Source organism: Pseudophryne corroboree, chromosome 4 (genome assembly GCF_028390025.1).
Source record: "Pseudophryne corroboree isolate aPseCor3 chromosome 4, aPseCor3.hap2, whole genome shotgun sequence".
NCBI classification, from domain to species: domain Eukaryota; kingdom Metazoa; phylum Chordata; class Amphibia; order Anura; family Myobatrachidae; genus Pseudophryne; species Pseudophryne corroboree.
In genome coordinates this window covers 241,938,709-241,961,797 of record NC_086447.1, presented here as the reverse complement: position 1 = coordinate 241,961,797, position 23,089 = coordinate 241,938,709, and the positions used below count along the sequence as shown (strand labels likewise).

The 23,089-nt window shown below is 43.9% G+C and overlaps 1 protein-coding gene across 1 annotated transcript in view; it reads right to left on the bottom strand.

Moving 5' to 3' along the window:
* Positions 1-23,089, bottom strand: part of SLC9A9 (solute carrier family 9 member A9) — a 1,718,538-nt gene that overhangs the window by 72,883 nt on the left and 1,622,566 nt on the right.

The following is a 23,089-nucleotide window of genomic DNA, read 5'->3' as shown; positions in this document are numbered from 1 at the left end:
ATGACGTCCTCCTCTCGCTTACCTCAACGCACACTTCCATGCCGAACCTTTTCAATCTTCTGTCTGAGTATGGGCATGTGTCGGGTTATAAAGTTAATTGGTCTAAAACAGAAGCTCTTCCCTTCCACAACCCTCCTTGCCACCTGACCCATATGCAAACCAACTATACATTTTCTTGTTCTTCTAAAATATGATATTTGGGGATTTCTATTACACGCCGATATGGAGATCTGTGTAAAGAAAACTTCTCCCTTTACTTATAAATATTAAGGCCGATCTCCATAAGTGGCAGTCTCTGATTATCTCTTGGCTGGGTCGTATTGTAGCCCTCAAAATGAACATTATCTCCCGCCTACTTTATTTATTTCAAACGCTGCCAGTGAAAGTCCCGGACTCTGTCTTGGCACAGGTTCACTCCTGGTTCGTTCACTTTGTTTAGAGAAAAAAGGTAGCTAGAATAGGTTTCTCCACTTTACGCAAACCCGTGCAGGATGGTGGTAGAGGCTTCCCAGATATCCGCCTTTACTATCTGGCCACTCATCTCAGCCAAGCTACTGCCTGGTTTGCCCCAGTTCAGAGCCTTTGGTGGCTTCAGCTGGAATCTGCGCTATGCCACACTATTTCTATGACGTCCTTGCTCTTATCCCCCTCTAGATCCAGACCTCCTCACTTACAACTACACCCTGTGCTGGAATTCTCTTGCCAGATCTGGGACTATTGCACACGTCGCATAAATCTGCTGTCATCTCCCTCTTCGCTTACCCCTTTATGGGACAATCCTTCTTTCACTCCGGGTCATTCTTTAACTTGCTCTCATCTATGGTCGGACAAGAATATCCGCTTTGTTCTAGATGTTCTGTCCGAGGGCTCCGGCGCGCCTTTATCGGATCTCATGACAAAATATAACTTCCCAGAGGCAAATCCCTTTACCTATTTCCAGATAAGACATTTTGTCTCCTCTCTAACGAACTCTTCCCCGTTTCAACCCTTATCCACTCTGGATTCTTACTGCTACCATAAACCGCTTGCTCGAGGAATTATTTCCATACTACATTCCCTCCTTATGGATTGGGGTCAGTCATCGACCCCGTCATTTGTTCTTCAGTGGGAACGGGATCTGGGCCCGCCACCTGCTGACCACGATTGGTCAGATATCTTCGCTGCTGTCGCGAGATCTTCCATTTCTACCCTGGTAAAAGAAAATGCCTACAAAATACTATATAGGTGGTATTTTGTCCCATTTAGACTCCATAAAATGTTTCCTTCCTCTTCGCCTATGTGCTGGAGAGCTGCGGCGGACAAGGCTCTTTCTTCCATATCTGGTGGTCACGTCCTAAGATTGCACTATTTTGGGACTTGGTCGCACACCTGATAAGTACAGTGCTCAACACCCAGGTGTCTAAAGATCCGTGGTCTTTTCTACTGGGCCTCCCCATTGCAAATACTCGTCCAAACTCCGGTAAACTGACAACACAGATCTTAAACGCCGCTAGATGCTCAATTGCCCTCCACTGCAAACAGAGGGAGGCTCCCCCTATTAGGCGGGTCATTGATAAAGTATGGTACTTAGCAAGCATGGAAAAAATCACTGCATACCTCCATAACAGATCTTTCCAGTTTCTACTGATATGGGACATTTGGATCAAATCTCAAGCTCCCACACGTAGATCACGCTCCTCTAGCAGCTCTCCGGCATTCCTCCTGTGACCTATGTAAACCCCTGACTTATCGAGTAGCTCTGAGGACATTCTGTATATTACCTTATTGTTAGGTTCCTGGTGCTCAGAACAAGGGAGATGTTATGAAGTGAGTCCAGAGCACCAGGACGTAATGCTGGGAAAGGGGGAATGGAAAGGGAATAGCCCCTGGCGCCCTATCTCCGTTGTCTCGCCCGTGCTGTCAGTACACTCTTGCGAGACTATGGTTGCTTGAGCCCATGGCAGCCGCGTTTGAAGGGCGGATTACGTCTGCCCAACTTCGATGCCCCCTCAGGTCTTAATGAGAGACAAAGAGTGTACCGAGACAGGGTGATAACAAGGGGCCCTCTAACTGAAACAACCAAAGCCAGGGGCTACTAACTAGCCTAAAACTAAATGTATGTGCGGCTTGCCGCCAAAGGAAAAGAACAACAAAGGAAATGCTGACCACACGCCGACACAATACTCTTGTGTCCCGGCGGTGACAGCATAAGCAGAACCCTCTGCAAAACACCAGTGACAGAAATAATAATGGAAAACAGCGGCCTAGGCCGACGGATGCGGCAGAGCCGCTACTCACGGAACCGGTACGAATACTGGCAAACGGACAGGAACTCCCAATGCTGCTGACACAGACTCTCAGAACTGGAGGACAGGCAGAATCCCAAACGACAGACCGGTGGACACCAAGAGGCCAGAAACTTGACCAGGCACAGGCAAAGGCACTGGACCTCAGGACAGGAACGCCTCACGGCAGGACACAGGATCAGACACAGGAATCGACACAGGGACTGACACAGGAATCGACACAGGAAGCAGCTCGACTGACACTGCTACACAGGAGCTCAGGAACTAGCAGGAACCAAGCTCAGAACTCAAGCAGACTGGAAACCTAGAAATATCACCAGCGTCTGTGAATTGCACTGACCCAGCATATAACAGAGAGGCCTAATTAATAATGTCATGCAGCTGCCCTGTTGCTGACTCCAAACTGACAAGATGCAATTAGCAGCCAGGTGAGGCTGAACACATGGGAACAAGCTGCAATTACACAGACTAACCAGCGGCAGCAACCAAGAGTATTCTTAAACAGAGCAACGGGAAATCCTGGCCTGCAAGACTACTAATAAACATAAAATAGGAATGAACCACTACCTGTGGTTCATAACAGTATCCCCTCCTTAAGGGTGAGCTCCGAGCACCCCATGACACCCACGGGGAACATGAACAGAAGAATAACATAAAATACCTAACTGACATGCAAAACAGGAATGAGCCACAGCCGTGGCTCATAACACTTATCGTGTATCTCAGCTATATCCTCATACCTTGCATTAGTTTTGCAAGTTGAATTTGTTACGTATGGAGACGTACCGGCGGATCCTCCACCTCTGTCTCTTTCCCCTCTCCTCTATACCTTCCCCTTCTTTCCCCCCTCTCTTCTTCCCTTGCCTTCTCTTCACCCTTCCGTTCTTTACTTGTACAGTTACGAGACTATTATTTGGTTCCTCTTTAAACGGTCTGCTTCTGTTACTCGCGATGCCTACTTCTCTATTCCTTTTATTATTAGTGTAATGTTTTTTACTCTGGGAACCCCATGACCTCTTTACTAAGGTTGTATTTCTATTTTATATATGATGTTGTTTTATGGATTTATTCTCCCCATGCTGTGGGGGGACACTGTTGTCCCTTATAACCTGAAAATTAAATAAACAATAAAAAAAAAAATATATATATATATATATAGGTTGAACTTGATAGACAACCTCAACAACTATGTTACTATGTATGTATGTATGTATGTATGTATGTATGTATGTATGTTACTATGCTGCGCCATAATGCACTCACTTGGTACAAGGAGTTCTTCTATGGGACTGTCTATAGAAAACACCTATTTGGGCATGAATACTTAGTAAGAGTTCTCTCAGCTGGGTGTGCTCATGAAGGAAGACAAACAGGGACACAAAGCTTGGGGTGGCAGGAACACAAGGAGAATTTTCTTTAAATGGTCTGTTAGTGTATATGGGTGAAGACTTGTTCTCACTTAAGTAGTTTTGAGCAATGTTAAGGGAATACATAAAAAAACCCTGTGTACTGAGAGAAATAGACTGATACTTAATATGCCCATAGCAACTAATCAGATTCTAACTATCATTTCACTATTGGATCCTAGAAAACTATAGACAGAAACTGACCATGACTTTAGAAGCAAAATCTTTATGTCCTGTAAGTTGCGAGGTCGGGGTCTCCATGACTTGGACTTGTTTTTCCAACACATTTCACAGATGCTTGATTGGATGTAGATCTAGGGAATTTGAAGGCCAAGTCAACACTTTCAACTCTTTGTCATGTTCCTTTAACCATTCGAAAACAATTTTATTATCCTACTGAGAGAGGCCACTGCCCTCAGGGAATAATTTTGCCATGAAGGGGGGTTCTTGGTCTGCAACAATGTTTAGGTAGGGTACAAAGAAACATCCACATGAATGCTAAGAACCCAGCAGAACATTGCCCGGAGCATCACACAGCATCCGCCAACATGCCTTCTTCCAATAGTGCATCCTGATGCCATCTCTATCCCAAGTAAATGATGCACATGCACCCGCCCATCCACATAATGTAAAAGAAGACGTGATTCTTCAGACCAGGCCATCTGGTTTCATTGCTCCTTGGTCAGTTCTGACGCTTACTGTATGTGCCCATTGCAGATGCTTTTGGCAGTGGACACGGGTCAGTGTGGGCAATCTGACTGGTCTGTGGATACGCAGTGCCATATGCAAGCAAGCCGTGATGCACTGTGTGTTCTGACACCTTTCTTTCATATCCTGCAGACCAGTCCTCCCCCCCCCCCCCTTGTACTTTACTATCATAGCCAGCAGTAGCTTTCCATCGGCATACAAATACAAATCAGGCCCTGTGTTAGAGAGTGCTTATTACTGTTCAAACATCGCTCTGCGGACAGTGATATTGATTATCTCAGGGCCTAATTAATTAAGGATTGCAATTGTGCAATGCAAATGCATCTCTGCTGAACATCACAACCATCGTTTGCGATGTTCATCTGCAACAGGAAGCTAAGTAAGAGATTTATTCTTTCTGGTTCATTTACAGTAGCAGTATTCAATGTGGGCACGTGTCAAAAGCAGTACTACAGTACAGTCTATTTGGAGTCTGCTAATAATACAGTACTGCATACTGTACTGTACTTCTGCATAGCCATCTTTTTGCCTTTCACACTACTGTACGGTATTGAACATTGTGTACAGTAGTTGATAATGTACTTCTTTTGTAAACCACACTGGCCTACACTGACTCAGCCCAATCTACTATATACTGTACAGTAAGCTTTTTAGACCCCCAAATTCCCTCCTACAGTATTTTGTTACAAAAGGCCACTACCAAGGGCATAGCTACCATAGGTGCTGGGAGTGCACCTGCTATGGAGCCCAGAGCTGAGAGGGGCCCAACTTCCCTGTCAAAGTTACATGTGCTACATACAGTTTTCACCACTGGATTTTGATGAAGACCGGCTTGACGATAAATGGGAATGGAGTGGAGGATGACAGGTGCCAATTTCCAAAGAGCATAGCCTCTGACTTCCCGCAGTCCAATCCAATCCAACATGACAGATCCTACACAAAATCTCTGACAAAGCCTCACCTTTTAGACTATGGTCAGAGACTCTCCAGCCTTCACAAAAACCCACCTTTATCACACTCCTACTCCCCCCATGTGAACGACCTGCCAAGGGAAGTTACTAAAGGTTGATTGGTGGGGTCTTTGCATTATACAAACCTCACTACCTCTCTCAAGTGTCCTCTCTTACGTGACACCGGGCTGGGAACGGCTCCTGGCTGTCCGGCATACCTCACTGTCAGGCAATAGTGAGCAAACAAAAATCACTTCTGTTGAATAATAGTCTGGTCTATCTCACCTGATAATCAAATTATTTATGTATGGATACACCTAGACTCATTTTATTGGAGTGGTGCACTAGCTATAGAAACTTCAATAAAATGAATAAGCAAGTGACAGAGGCACACAACTGCCCCCTCCTCCCCAATTTAATAGATATTTAAATAAACTTAAGTGATCCAAGTAAGAAAACTCCTTGACTCCCAACACTGCCAATCATGTCACTAGGATGGCAAACCATGTGATTAAAGAAAAGTGACCAAGGCCATTCAGCCACTGTCATCTACAGTAGTGGGATACTGAGCTCAGTAGCCTGTTTCCTTTGCAGACAGTTTTGTTTTGCTGACCTATATTAATGCAAGTAGCTTTCCTAGTAATTTCAATGGAGAAACCCATGCTGGAAATCCTGGGCCTAATTCAGACCTGATCGCTCGCTAGGGTTTTTTTGCAGTCCTGCGTCCGCATAGTCGCCGCCCATAGGGGAGTGTATTGTCGCTTTGCAAGTGTGCGATCGCATGTGTAGAAGAGATGTACAAACAGATTTTGTGCAGTCTCTGAGTAGCCCAGGACTTACTCAGCCGCTGTGAACACTTCAGCCTCTCCGGGACTGGAATTGACATCAGGAACCCTCCCTGCAAACGCATGGACACGCCAGTGTTTTTCCAGCCACTCCCAGAAAACAGTCAGTTACCACCCACAAACGGCTTCTTCCTGTTAATCTCCTTGTGATCCGCCATGTGAATGTATTCATCGCTGAGCGGCGATCCGCTTTGTACCTGCGAGAGATCAGGTCTGAATTACTCCCCCCCCCCTATTCACAGAAATAGGGAAAGTGATGTGCTACTTGCATACTGGTCTCCTTTATCCGTGCCCAGTGCCAACAGCCATTAATGCTGCAGGGATACTCTCGGTGCCTGTGCTGGCCCCGAGGAGAGATAGGTGAATGCCACCTAGGTCTTCCCTGCCTGCTTAGCAAGGTACTGCCTGATCTCCTCACTGATCCTCTGAGCAATCATGTACAGTTCTAGGAGCTTCAGCTGCAGGTGCTCCATGTCCAGACAAGGCTGAGCAGCAGCACTGATAATGCTCCTCTAAACGTTAGGACTACACCAGCAGCCAGGGAGGGTACAGCACAAAGCTTGATTTGAATTTTATTTCAAGATCAAATCAATATTCTTTTGATCCATTATTGCATTACCCCTAAAAGGCGCGGGATGCATAGACAATTGCCTCCTCTGCCTATTTGGTAATCTGGCACAGTTTGGTGGATATTATGGAATGGTTAATTATACAGTAATTGTGCAAAAAGAGGTCTCACCAAAATATTGCAATTACACAAATAAGTGTGGAAAACTTAAGTTAGATTTTCAACACGGATCTCTCCGTGTGTACCCCCCTTTATTCCCTTGGGATACTGTAAGTAAACAATAGGAAGCTCTAATGCTAACATGAATGAATAACCCACATACATTGTAACAGATACCATAACACAAGCTCATATACTACTAATATTAAGGCTGATTCAAACACAGTATGGAGATGAGCAGGGACATATGGGTAATGAACAAACACAAATACTGAATGTAGATAGTTATATACAGGGCCGTCTTAGCAGCAGTGTGGGCCCCTGGGCACAACAATACACTGGGGCCCCTACCCATCCTCCATGGGTGGGGGTGCTATTAGCTGCAGTTTTGATGTCCCATGGGTGGTAGGGGTGTACTATCTTCTGCTCAGCATGTAGGACCTGGAGCAGTAATTTCTGCTAATTACTCCTTTACTGCACAGATGGGGCGGGAGGGAGATCACTAATCTGTAGAAGGGGGCATTGGGCTGAATGAAGGGGCCCCGATACATGACTTCCAGTGTGCTATGGGGTGTTTAATACATAAGGGAGGGGTTAATAGTGGAGTGGGCTTAATTTTCATCATTTTCTGGTGGGGGGCAGCTTGCTTGACTGCAGATATCTCAAGTTCCTGGAAAAAGATTTCTTAGCTTTGAATGGGATAAAAATTAGAGTGTCCCACCTATTAGGAGGTACTGGGGACACCTGTCAGGAGGTACTGGGGACACCGATCAGGAGGTGCTGGGGACACCTGTCAGGAGGAACTGGGGACTTGGATATTAGAGTTCAGGAGCCAGGGCAATCCACCAACAAATATATAAAACTGCATATTAGGCGTGTGGAGCTTGAGCAGGGACCAGCTGCTTGAAGGCTGATATCTCAGGTTCTGGGCATAGTAGAGACAAGCTGCCAGTGTCCACCGAAAGTGGAGAGCCCCAGCTTTTGAAATGTACCCTCAGAAAAACTCTAAGTTATACAGAGCCTGAGATATCTAGCTGGGAAGAGCAATTAACAGGCTTGGATGGGGACCACTGCTTTGAAGTCGGATATCTCTGGTTCCCTAGGGCCGATTTTAAAAAATCTGGTACCCCTGGAAAGAGGGGACCCTCAGCTATCAGACTAGGGCCCTTATACTCCTGGGGCCCTTGGGCAAGAGCCCATTGAGCCCATACGAAAAGATGGCCCTGGTTATATAGGGGGACATGGGGATAAAAATTACATTTTCAACAGGTTTTGTTTACGTGGGAAATGAGGCATTATTATATTAATTGTCACAGTCCTCTTATTTCCTCACAGCCCTGCTTGTGAGGGTTACAGTCATAATAGTAATAATAATAATAATAATAATAAAAAATAATAATGTGTTAAAATGAGGTGTTAATTTGCTGAAACTTACAGATGTTAAAATATACAATATTATACACCTGTCCTTCATGAGAATCGAACAACAGTTGATGACTATGGTAAGCATTGACCATACCACTAGGCCAAGATAACCACCTACTGTATTCTGGTGCTGCACACCAAAAAGTCTACTGTGGTGTTTCCTCAGACACCAGAGCAGTAAGGATTAGTTCAACTGCTTGTGTATACTGTATACTGCATACGCCACACACCCCTTTTTCATGTTATGCCACACAGCAGTAATGCCCATAATACACATAATGCCACTCAGCAGTACTGCCCTTTATATTACATACTGTAATGCCACACAATAATGTGCCTTACACATTATTCCCTTATACACTACGTATTGCTACAGAAGCCCTCCTCACTGATTAGGTTCAGGGTGCGAAAATGAACACTACCCTTATACATATTATGGCACACATTAGTACTGCCCTTATACACAATATGCCACACATTAGTAGTGCCCTTATACACATTTATGTACCGGTCAGCTGCACCTACCGCACCACCCTAGTTACAGGCTTGCAAAGGAGGACACATTTTTGCACATCAAAGCACAAAGCAGAGCTGGACCAGATTTTGGTGCCTTCTGTACAGAACAAACAGTACCGGAAAGCAAATTGATGCCCCCTTTCATAATTGAGTTCAATTCAAATTATGCCACACAGTATGGTCCCCTATTCTCGTTGCATCATACAGTAGGTCACCTTATTCACATTACGTCACAGTAGTGCACCTTATTCACGTTAAATCACAACACTACCCCTTATTCATGTTACACCACAGTAGTGTACCTTACTCATGTTACGTCAAACAGTAGTGCACCATATTCACATTACATCATGGTAGTGCACCTTATTCATGTTATGTCACACAGTAGTGCACCTTATTCATGATACGTCACAGTACTGCCCCTTATTCATGTTACATCACACATAGTGCACCATATTCATGTTACGTCACAGTAGTGCACCTTATTCACGTTACGTCACAAATAGCTCATTGAAGTAATGCCACTACGGCAGATCCTGATTGGCTATAGTTAACATTACTGTACAGTAATAATGTACTGTACTAATTTCTCCTGCGGTAGTCCCTAAGTCTCTAGAGCCGCAGGGAATCCCTCCAGACTAGATCACTCCAAGCCTGGCCATATTTGGCCAGGATGTCCCGTCGGCATTAACATATGCCCAACGCTTCTCGCTATTACCTGCAAGAGGCATATCTCGTCATTTCAGGAGGATCAGAAGCTCCCCCCTAATATAAGGCCTCTGCCTCAACACGATTTTAATTAAACAGCACTGTATACAGTACATATATAGCAAGCAGGATGCCCAGATGTGAACACAGCGGAGCATGCGCAGGCCCTGCGTTTACTTTTAAGCATCAATGAGTGTGTGCTAAAACTTTTAATTGAGTGATGACTTCATAGAGCACCCCTCAAGCCCAATAGTAATAATAATGATAATAATTAATAAAATCAGGTGTTAGTTGCTGGAACTTGCAGATGTTAAAAAGTAACTCCAGCATCAATATTATACACCTCTTTCCTTCCCAGGAATTGATCCCTAGTTCAAAGCTATGGTAAGCATTGACCATACCACTAGCCCAAGACAGCCATGCAGGCAGCTGGTGCCCAGCTGCAATGACATAGTGATGTCACTGATTGCAATTCATTTTTTTTAAATGTTGCTGTCTTTTCCACTTCTGAATTTATTGTACTTTTCACTGTCAGTTTGAGTTAGGCAAAGGTACTGCTGCATGTTTGTGCCAAAAGACACAGTCAGCTCTTAATGCAAGCAGACCATTTTCTGTGCTGAGCATTGCAGTTGAGTCATGATTAAATAGAGCGTCCCTGAAACCCCTCAACCCCACCATTCAATTGTAAGGCATGTCAGCACTGTGTGAGCAGCCTTACATCACTGCTGAAATTGCCACAAAGTGCTTGCAGAACAGTAGCAGAAGTCTTTAATAAAGTGAGGTGTTATCGTGCTAAGACTTTTAGTTTATTGCTTCCCCGTTGATTTCTTAGGCAGTACTTACACTGTACAGCTATACGCATACCTCCCAACACCGGGAAGCCACGCCCCCATTTTCCATCACTGAGGGGGCATGCCCCCAGACCCTTTGTCTCCTGTGAATAGACGCTGTCGAAACTACAGCAAGGATGAGGGTGGCTGCATCTGTACATCTGCCCCAAAAATGCTTATTCAGGAAAAAGCGTGTGTGTGTGTGTGTGTGTGTGTGTGTGTGTGTGTGTGTGTGTGTGTGTTTGTGTGTGTAATACTTACACTACCTTATACCCCATACTCCCTTTGATGGCACCTAACCGCTGGTTTCCTGTACTTGTTCTATATTGTCTTGAACTGTAAGTGCTGTTTTCTTGTTTTGCTCATTTGTTTATGTACTGTGTAATGGGCGCTGCGGATCCCTTGTGGTGGCATATAAATAAATAATAATAATAATATGTATATGATTTTATTAGAGATGAGCAGGTTCAGTTCTCAGAGAACCGAACCGTACCGAACTTCACGCTCTGAACCGGTTCCGAGCCCGGCTCGGGTTTTCCCGCCTGACTCAGAAACCCGAATGAGGCAAAACGTCATAATTCCGTTGTCGGATTCTCGCGGGATTTGGATTCCATATAAGGAGCCGCGCGTCCCCGCCATTTTCACTCCGGCATTGGAGAGTGTACAGAGAGGATGTGTCTCCATTCTCTCAGTGTCCTCAGTGTCCGTGTCTTGTGCTGAATCTGTCCAGTCACAGTGCTTGTGTCCTCTGCTGCCATATGTCCAGCTGCTGTATTGGGTGCTGTGTTGTGCTGCATCAGTTCAGGGTGGTGTATTGTGCTACATCAGTCCAGTCACAATGGTGGTGTCCTCTGCTGCCATATGTCCAGTTCTGCTGTTTAATAAGTCCCTTACAGTGTTGCTGTGTTGTCCTGCATCAGACCAGTGGTAGTGTCCTGTGCATCAGTCAGTCCAGTGACCAGTCACAGTGGTGGTGTCCTCTGCTGCCATATGTCCAGTGCTGCTGTATAAGTCCCTTACAGTGTTGCTGTGTTGTCCTGCATCAGACCAGTGGTAGTGTCCTGGGCATCAGTCAGTCCAGTGACCATTCACAGTAGTGGTGTCCTCTGCTGCCATATGTCCAGTGCTGCTGTATAATTATCTGTGTTGTCCTGCATCAGACCAGTGCAAGTGTCCTGTGCATCAGTCAGTCCAGTGACCATTCACAGTGGTGGTGTCCTCTCCTGCCATATGTCCACTGCTGCTGTATAATAAGTCCCTTACAGTGTTGCTGTGTTGTGCTGCATCAGACCAATGGTAGTGTCCTGGCCATCAGCCATCAGTCATTCCTGTGCTGCATATTGTATTATATAACTCCAGAAAAATAATGGAGAACAAACATTTGGAGGATAAAATAGGGAAAGATCAAGAACCATTTCCTCCTAGTGCTGAAGCTGCTGCCACTAGCCATGACATAGACAATGAAATGCCATAGTCGTCTGCCAAGGCCGATGACCAATGTGATAGTAGAGGGCATGTAAAATCCAAAAAGCCAAAGTTCAGTAAAAAGACCCCAAAAAAGAAATTTAAATGGTCTGAGGAGAAACGTAAACTTGCCAATATGCCATTTACGACACGGAGTGGCAAGGAACGGCTGAGGCCCTGGCCTATGTTCATGACTAGTGGTTAAACTTCACATGACAATGGAAGCCCTCATAACTGAGGCCTTGACACTTATGTTGGTGTTTGACGTGCATCCGGTATCCGCCATTAGTGCAGTGGGATTTAAACAATTGATGGAGGTATTCTGTCCCCGGTACCAAATCCCATCTATATTCCACTTCACTAGGCAGGCGATACAGAGATTTTGCCATTTAATTCCAGTGATTTGGACGTATCATTCCAGTGATTTGGACATATAATTCGGGTGGGAATTGTTTGTGTCGCTTGGCTTAGTTATACAGCTACCTCATTACACCTCTTCGACATCTTTGCATGAGGTGCTGTTTGGGGCCTAGTTTTTGAAAAGTGCCATCCTGTCTGACACTGCCGTATGAGTCCAGGGGTACTGCTGTATTAGTCCTGGGGTGCTGCCGTATAAGTCCACCAATTGCAGATTTTTTTAAAAATGACTGGAGCGTGCTCGAGATGCTGTCAGTGGACCGAACAATTGCGGCTCACTCTTGACATTCAGCCACTGCGTGACACTACTAGATGGGCCAGGTGGTTGTGTCGCTTAGCATAGTCATACAGCAACCTCTGTGCACCTTTTTTTCTTCTTTGCATCATGTGCTGTTAGGGGCCTTTTTTGGATATCTGCCCTCTTGTCTGCCACTGCAGTGCCACTCCTAGATGGGCCAATTGTTTATGACGCTTGGCTTAGTCATACAGCTACCTCATTGCACCTCTTCTACATCTTTGCATGATGTGCTGTTTGAGGCCTTTATTTTTTATATCTGCCCTCCTGTCTGACACTGCAGATGGGCCAGGTGTTTGTGCAGTACACTTGTGTTGCTTTGCTTAGTCATCCAGCAACCTCGGTGCAACCTTTTGGCCTAAAAACAACATTGTGAGGTGTTCAGAATAGACTGGAAATGAGTGGAAATGATTGTTATTACCCCCAAATTCTGTGATTTTAGCTGTTTTTATGATTTTTTCAAAAATCATCCAGATCCAAAACCAAAACACAAGAGGGTGGTTTTGGCAAAACCAAGCCAAAACCAAAACACGAAAGTGGAATTAGAACCAAAACCAAAATGCAAAACACGAAAAGTGCCAGCCTCACATCTCTAGATTTTATAATTGTTAGAGATGGCTGTTACGGTTATTCAATGTCAGTAAGGACTGCACAGTTGAAACACAGATGATTTGTGAACCATGATATCGTAGACAGTTTGGATCTAATATAGATGTGGAGGCCAGAATCAATAATACATTTTCTTTTTAAGGTGTTATAAAATTACATGAATCTTCTATTGTCAGACCCATTATTCACGTACTTCAGGCGTCTATTTATTTAATAGGTGAAATGGGATCAGAGTGATGTTGCAACAATACAATGACAATATTGTCCTATCCCCTAAGTGCAGTATTTTTCAACTGTATACCTTGACTATAAATTCTGGAAGTCTTGGTTAGGTCATGTTCATGTGAACACAGAACAGCATTATTAACAAAAGTTTTAACAAGGCCAAATACAAATACACTGTGCCTTGGCTTGAAGCTTCTGGATTAGAAAATGAAGGGTGTGGAAGGTGTTGCTGGCTGCCAGGCTAAGGAGGAGCCAAACAGAAAGGAGAGTGGAAAAATGACACAGGAGACTATGGTTTGGCCTGATGTTCTTGCGTCTCTCTACATATAAAATGATGACATCACTTCACACAGAACACATAAATCACACTGTTACTAGAGAGCAGACATGAGGCTGATTATACACTAGTGTTAGGAAAATGCATGTCAAACGTGATCACAGTGGTAGCCAGCACTAGTACTTGCAGCCCAATACATCCCCTTTCAGAGTAGACCAGTAAATGAAGCAATTAGCATGTAAAAAACGCTACTGCACCATGAACATTCCTTTTGGCAGGCGAAAAATTACAGATTTTCAGTAAAAGGATTGTTAAAAAATTATTGTTTTTAAACCTAGATTAACATGCTGCTAAAAATATATACACCTACTTAGGCACTAGGTAACGTTTGTATGCAAAAATCAAATCTAAATCTAATCTAGATTAAGAGATAACGACAAATTTATACAAAAAAAAATAAAAAATAAATTTCACCCCTTTTTACCCCTTGGGAGATGGACTTTTGAAAAATCCCATCTTAGTGGGTACCTATGTCACAAAACAAAGCTACTGTCCAAATTTCAAGTTACTAGTCCCCATGGTTCTGGAGAGTTCGTGAATCGTGATGAGTCAGTGAGTCAGTCAGTGGTATTTGGCTTTTATATATGTAGATTTTATTGAATGTTATTGCACCATATATTTCTCTCATTTTATTTTTTTGGTCATGCTGATGAGTTGATTTTCTCTTATTGACCTTAGAGATACAAGATGTGTGAACATCATCATTGGAAAAACCTCAAGTGAAATAGAATGTTGAAAGGATCTGACATATTGTGGAAGGAGGAGGTGGAGATATTCACGGACTTCTGCCTATTAGGAACATGACTATCATTCCTGTGTGTGTATGTACTATTTACATGTAAAAGCGCTGGTGGTGAGACTAGCAGTGTGAACAGCCTCGGCCAACTTGCATAACCTGTAGGTTTCTCAGATGACCGCTGTTCATGCAAGTGATCCTTTGCTACGCCTTCAGATGCAGCAGCGGACCACACAAGCAATCAGGAGGCATCTATTTACTCAAGACACCACCTGCTGCTTTTGCATATTTTGTTACAGTAGCTGTGTCCAAAGATGCTGTATAAATGCATCCACCTCTGATTCAGGCCATTAGTCTCAGTATCTGTTCCATATCCTTTGCATCAGTCTCTGCTACTAAGAGTGGTCTGCAACTCTGCATGAGGAACAGTATAGTGCGGTCAGCCAGATATCCTGTATCTGTATCTCTGCAATAAGTGGTGATGCATGTCTCTTAGTGGTGAATGTCTCTTAGCACTGATAAAATTGACCTTTTAATGCATCTCCTCCTACGTCATCAGTATCTGCAAACATAGACTGCATTGACCACAACTGAATAATGCTTGCCACCCACTTTGCTTTTAATTATTGGATAATTGTATGATGGTACACCAGCACTACATCTCATCTTCATTACTAATAGCCATAAACATAGAAGCTAATGTTTTTAATATTTCCTAAGAAGGGGTGCTGGCCACACCTCACCCGCATTGGCCACACCCCCTCCCAGTACCTGTGTCGGTACAGCTGCAATGCAATATGTAAGGTATAATGTGTATATGTATAAGGATTACTACTGTGTAGTGTATTTGTGAACAAAGGGCTCTAGTGTGCGGCATAACATGTGTAAGGGGCATTACTGTGTGGCATAAAGTGTAAAAGGGGTACTACTGTGTAGTATAATGTTAATAAAGGGCTCTAGTGTTGGTGTGACATAATGTGTATAAGGGGTACTACTGTGTGACATAATGTGTATAATGGGTACCACTGTGTGGCATAATGTGAATAAGGGACACTACTGTGTGGTGTGGTGTAATGCAAACAACTATGTAGTGTAGTGTGAATAAGGGAACTACTGGGTGGTGTAATGTAAATAAGTGACACTACTACGTGATGTAATGTGAAAAGGGGACACTTGTGTTGCATTTTGAAATGGGAGTACTATTGTGTGGCAACGCCTGAACAGCTGGGCTGCTCCCAGGATCCCTTCTCTGCACTATTTAGATGCCAAGCTAATGCGGGTAGCATCTATTCAGTTATCACCTGCTGCTTTGCTGTGCAGAGAAGTTGAGATCAAATGCTCCCCAACTTACCCACCACTTGCGGGATACTGTGGCCTGCGGGTGGATAGCAAGACAGTGTCTGAAAAATGGGACTGCCCCACTGAAATCAGGAAGTGGTTTTAGATGCAGTCTAGCAGGGCACCTGCCACAACACTTAAAATGGCTGAAGCAGGCGCCGGGGGCTGCATGAGCGCCTGCTGCAGCCAACACTAATGAAGGAAACAGAAAGATGCTAGAGGTCCTACTTGACCTCTAGTATCTGGAGAACAGCAGAGAGCCAGACACTAGAGGTCCTACTTGACTCTGGGAATGCTGGCAACAAGAGAACATGCAACGACCATGAACCCCCTGGCAATGAGCAGGAAAGCTGGTGTCAGAGGCATAACTGTATGTGGCATAATGTCTAATGGGCATTACAGTGTGTGTCATACAGTAATGTGTAATGGACATGACAGTGTATGGCATAATGTGTAATGGGCATTACAATGTATGGCATAATGTGTAATGGACATTACGGTGTGTGGCATAATGTATAAGGGGCATTACGGTGTGTGGCATAATGTGTAAGGGGCATTACTATAAGGAAAAATTACAAATAATGTAAAGGGCATGAATCAGGCTTTTTTTATTCTGTGTTTTTGTCTTTCCTGTGATGTATAAGGGGCTCTACCTGGCGTAATGTGTATAAGAGGTACTACTGTGTGGTGTCTTGACTGACGGACACTACTGTGCAGTGCAATGTGAATTGGTACTATTATGTGGCCATGCCCCTTCCAATGAAGCCACACCCCTATTTTTGATGCATGCTAACCCTGTGTGAATGTGGGGGGAGGGGAGCAAAGGAAACTTTCGCCCTGGGCGCCACAAGGTCTAGAACCGGTCCTGTTAGGGAGGTTGGGAGGTATGTGGTGCTGGTGCATGCACTGTAGACCAGGGCACAGTTCTAGAGTCTACTCACCTGTGCCGACAACTAGACAGTAGCGTGTCAAAGCCTTCAATGATTGTGGCTTTGGTAACCCATCCCTTAGTAAATCTACCCCCAGGTCTAATTGGCAAACTGAAAAACTGAGGGAGATAGAGCTTACAAAATAATTGTATATAGAGATAACAGCGAGAATGTTATGGATGAGACCACTAACTGTCTAAAACCCACCATTACTCTTTGTGTACTTCTTTGTGTTTGTGTACTTCTATTTATACCAATGTACAATAATGACCCAATTGCAATGATATCATATATTATATGTAACATTACTGGATGTAAATTCCTCCCGCACATGCATGCCCATTGGTGCACCACCAGCATTTTTTTATTTCACAGCAAAAATAATGTCAGCAGGCAAAGGCTGGTGTATTAGCAGATGATGCAACTAAACAAACTGGAAAGACACAGGAAAGTGGCGTCATTGGAAAAATGTACCTTTTGAGTCTTTAACATACATTACTATAAACAAATAAAATCCACAACAGTGGACTAATCGTTAAAGACTTGGAAAAGGTGGAACAGATATTCTTGTGCCTGCATCTTTTCTCCATTTAGTTATTTCAAATGATTTCTGCAGCCAAATTGAATTAGCTCAAGTGCTAACATGAAGAAATGTCTCAATATACTCCTAAAAACACAGGAGTTTAGACGTAGCTCATCAGGGGTCTGAAATCTTAATACAGTATACAATTGCATATGCTGCATGGATCTAGAGCAGTTAAACAAAAATTATAGCAATTTTTTTCCTTTATTTACGCTCACTAAACAAGGCAATGACGCTTTAGGTGTCCTTGCATAGAAGCACAAAACATTTACTACTTTAATTTTTTAATCAATAATGAATTTTTCATTAGAGATCAAATGCATGAAAAGGAACATTGTCTTCTGAATCTAATTTTAAGCTCTACTTTACATTTCCCTTATGTGTGTGCGATTACTTTTCTCCTACCCATAAATTAAACAGTATAGTGAATTGTTCCCAGAGTGTTTCAAATTAATAGGCATCACGGTTGGTTAGCAAAAGCAACACACTGAGTGGCATTAACTTAGAAAGACATAGAAGGAAATAATAAGACCAAGATACCAAGGACTGTGTGCAAAATGGCAATCTGTAAAAGTAATGCTTTCGACAGCACCTTGAAAATGATCAGTTCTTAATACAGCTGTACAGGTTGAGTATCCCATATCCAAAATGCTTGGGACCAGAAGTATTTTGGATATGGGATTTTTCCGTATTTTGGAATAATTGCATACCATAATTAGATATCATGGCAATGGGACTTAAGTCTAAGCACAGAATGCATTTATGTTTCATATACACCTTATACACACAGCCTGAAGGTAATTCTAGCCAATAGTTTTAATAACTTTGTGCATTAAACAAAGTTTGTGAACATACACACAATTCATTTATGTTTCATATACACCTTATACACACAGCCTGAAGGTCATTTAATATATGTTCAATAATTTTTTGTATTAAACAAAGTTTGTGTACATTGAGCCATTAGAAAATAAAGGTTTCACTATCTCAGTCTCGCTCAAAAAATTCCGTATTTCGGAATATTTGGATATGGGATACTCAACCTGTACATATAACCTGTGTGACCGTGATTGCTCGTTCCAGTCGTCCGTATCAGTATGGGATGAAAAAGCAAATGTGAAACTACACGGTGGCTAGACTGGCAAGTGTCCAGGGGCCCACAAGGTGAAGACGGCTTACCCCCAAATCAGTCACTAAATACAGTAGACTAAATACATGATTTGGCAACTCATTTCTGTGTACATGGTACCACCTACCTCCCAACTATTAATGATCAAGATTCGGGACCCCTGCTGCGCGACGAAGACACGCCCATCGAAAAAGGGTTGTGGCCTCAGAAAAGGGGGCATGGCTAAATGGCACTGTCACGTCCCCTGTTTTCCGTCACAGTGGGGGCATGGCCAGTGCTTTGAGCTGCTGGCATGCCCCCAGTCCCTCTTGTCTCTGTGAATAGCCGCTGTGCGCATGCAAACAGCATCTATTCAACACTGCTCTGCTAGGCAGTGACTCACAGGAGCCTCCCAACTGCCCACCGCCCACCCACCGCGGGACACTGCTGCCCACAGGTGGGACAGAGGGACAGTCTGTCCCACGAAAATTGGGACAGTTGGGAGATATGGTACCATTAAGTTACTATTCAGTTCAATCAGAGCTGTGACTTATAAGAAAACTATACAATGGCCTCGGGGATCGGCTGAGCTGTGTGTTTCACTGCCACCACTGCACACAGGACGCAGCATCACTCAGCTTATCCTTCCTGTATAAACCCGTCCCCAGACTCCTGTGTAACTAGCCAATGGATGTCTGGTGACGGACGTATACAGGAAGGAGAACTGAAGCCGAGTGCTGTTTCCCGAGTGCAGCCATGACTGTGAAACTCCCAGGGGTCAGGTAGCCGTCACATATATTACATGTAACATTAAAGGGGTTGGTATTGGGAGACCAGCGTTTGGGATCCTGGAGGTCACCATACCGACCCTGGGATCCCGGTCTCCAGAATGCCGACAGGGAGGGGTGGGGAGGGGGGAGCGAGTGCAATGAAGCCCCTTGCGGGCTCCCTCCACTCACAATGCAGTGGGCTTGGTGGCTTGCTGTGCTTAACACAGGTTCTATTCCCACTCTATGGGTGTCGTGGATACCCACAAGTGGGAAAAGTCCCTGTTAGTTGACATGCCGAATGTCGGGCTGTCAAGCGCTCGGGATTCCGGCGGCGGTATAGTGACCGGCAGTCGGCCACATAATTACATTCCCATTAAAGATATATTTACACATTGTTAAACCCCACCTTCCCTATTGCAATGTGTGGTTTATGTTACAAGGCCAGCAGCCACCACTGATAATGACTACCAGCTGGGTAAGCGGAGCCGATACACTTGAACAGCTTTGACACTATTGCCACGCAGCCTCATGTATTTCTAATATGCATGATCCAGAAATGATTTGGATATGATAACACATGTAGATCTAAGGGTGTGTACACACAGTGAGATCCCTGCTATGTTCGATTTTGACTATGTGATTTCCCTTGAACTCCCCCCAGAGCCCAGATAGCACAGATTGTACAGATTTTGACTATCTGTGCTTGAGATTTTGTCTATGTACGATTTTGACTAAGTGCCAATTTTGACTATACTTTGTACTAGATTGTACACTAGATAGTCAAGATTGACTTGCCTGCACAGTCTGTGTAGCCTTTACGAAACCGACCCCACGGGAGCGCGCATCGGGATCGAATCTGTATCGCAAGCTGCCTAGCACCATGAGATATACACTAACTTTTCATAAGATTTTGACTATATAGTCAAAATATCACAAATTTATCTCACCGTGTGTACACACCCTAAGGGTTTATAGAAATCGAATAGGAGGCCCACCTTGAGAGTTTGCCAGGGCCTCCAAGCCTCTAGTTACACCACTGTGAAAAAGTGACACAAAAAATAAATGTCAGCATTGTAAGTATAAAGCAAATGTTCAAAGTAGAATTGTTACTGTCATTGTTTCCACAGTGTCCATCAACTTCCTAACTGCATCCCCAATAGAGGCAAATGTTACACCCCACTGACCCCTATTTTTTTAGAACCATCTAACCCTTAATCACTTTACCCTTAGATTCGTTTTTCCTTTTAAAAATGTGGTAATATTTATTCTTACTTTGGCTATCTATTAATGATCATGTTACACAATTTTATACTGGACCCAGTTATTATTTACCCTGCATTTGTTTGTTCATGTTTATTGTTCAATTGTAATGATTTATGTTATTGTTATCTCGCTGGTCATCCAAAATAAAGAATTATGAATTGTATTGTCTCTGGAACAGTTTGGAGGTCCCAGATGCTTGTTTCACGATAGAACACTGGTTTCTCATAAAACCGTGCCAAGGGGCTGATTCTGAGGTACAAAGTGACTGTAAAGATGGGTAACCGAGGAAGCCACATTTACTCCTTTATACTAATGTGACATTCTGTTCATCTAGTGCGAAAGTGTGTACATCTGCAAGCGGAAACCCCCTGCCACCAAGATTGGAATAGGCTGATGAGCCCCACTGATTCATAGCCATGCCTTCTATCGCGAGAGAACTGGGGCAAAGGTGTCGGCTGCAGTGCAAGGACAGTCATCAAAGCAGCTTTGACTGACCCAGCAGCGGTGGGAGGTTGCGGGTGGGTTAATGGGGCCTGGCAGCTACTGGAGCACTGCATTACTGGGTAAATCCCATGAGACTCTACAAAGTGGTCAGAGAAACATGTGCCAAGCTCTGATTACAGGAGCCCATCTCATGCTCTCCTGACCTGTGGAGATCAGCAGCAGCGCAGCCTCATGGAAGTGACTCATTGTTTGCCGGGTGACTGAGGCTGTGGCTGCTTTTGAGTAGAGTGGTGCACAGGAAGGTACAGGGAGATCCTCTCCCCTCTATTCTGTGAACAGGACAGGTAAGTCTTTTGTAGGAGGCTTAGGAAATAATGTGTGTTATAGCATTTTTTTTGTGGTGGGCGATTTGTGTGTTTTTTTTCTGTGGGAACCAATGTGTGTTTTTTCCCGTGGGGACCACTGTGTGTGTTTTCCTTCCAATGGGGGCAAATGTGTGTGTGTTTTTCCCATAGGGGACTGATGGTGATCTGGTTCGGTGTGAGCTGAAAAAGATTGAAAATCACTGGTGTATACAAATACAATTCTCTTTTCACTTGACCACTGATCCCAATAACAAGTGTCCCCCTAATTCTCAGTCTACACATGTCAGAGACATTATCTCCCTTTGAAAGCTGCCCATATATAGACATAACTGTAAAAAGTGTTTGTGCAAAATAAAAATTTCTAATTTATTTTCCATGAAAAAAACAATCAAGCATGACATCACTTTGAGAAAATACAGAGGGTCTTATTTAGAGGTGGATGCAGAAGCGCATGCAGTAGCAAATGCTGCTACATAATCTGCGACTTTATGCAACTGCCGCTACATACTTTGTGACTTTGTGCAAATGCCGCTACATACGCTGCACCTTTGTGCAAATGCCGCTACATATTCTGCGACTTTATGAAAATGCTGCTACACACTCTGTGACTTTATACAAATTCTGCTACATACTCTGCGACTTTATGCAAATGCTGCTACATAATCTGCGACTTTAGGCAAATGTCGCTACATACTTTGTGACTTTAGGCAAATGCCGCTACATACTGTGCGACTTTGTACAAATGCCACTACATACTGTGCGACATTATGAAAATGCTGCTACATACTCTGTGACTTTATGCATTTTCTGCTACATACTCTGCGACTTTATGCAAATGCTGCTACATACTCTGCGACTTTAGGCAAATGCCGCTACATACGCTGCGACTTTAGGCAAATGTTGCTACATACTCTGCGACTTTGTACAAATGCCGCTACATACTCTGCGACTTTAGGCAAATGCCGCTAAATACTCTGCGACTTTAGGCAAATGCCACTACATACTCTGCAACTTTGCGCAAATGCTACTACATTTAAGTTCCCTGCTGTGCATCCGTGCAACCGAATGTGTAAAGACGGAGACACCCATTTCCAACATGCAGTAATACCAATTATTGAGTCCTTAGACACAGGGTTGGACTGGCCTACAGTGGTACAGGGGAACCCACCTCCTCCTCTAGGGATCAGATTCCAGACTGTGCACTTGAATTATACATTATACATATGTTACCTTATACTGTACAGGACTATGGTGTATTTTCTACAATGCATTTCTGTTATTAATCTGGTATATTATCATGCTTGTACTAGCAGTATTTACCAGTGGTGCAAGTATGCAGATATGCTTGGATACGGAGTACATTTAGGAATTTGGCAGCAAGTACGCAGTACCACCCACTGCACACGTTGCATCTGTGACTACCATTACTGCAATTATAATGCATTGCCGAGCAACAAGACCATTGGTGTTCGGCAGCATGACGACGCCTCCCACTTTGTCAGGACTACAGTGAGCGCGATGGTGACATCATGAGATCACATCACGCTTCCCCTCCTGGCGGCCATGGCTGGCACGAAGAGAGGAACCTAGGGACTGGGCTGGGCGCCTTTTACAGAAGTGTCCAACTGTTTCCCTTCACTCAGCTCGAGTGACGCATCCGCACTGAGCGGCTTTTGTTCTTCACAGGCTGGGCTCTGTCTCTGGCTTCACTGAGTGGGGTCATTCATTTTTTAATATAATGTGGACACTAATAATATTTTTATTATTATGGGGCATTACTGTATATTTCTTTTGTAATGTGGACAC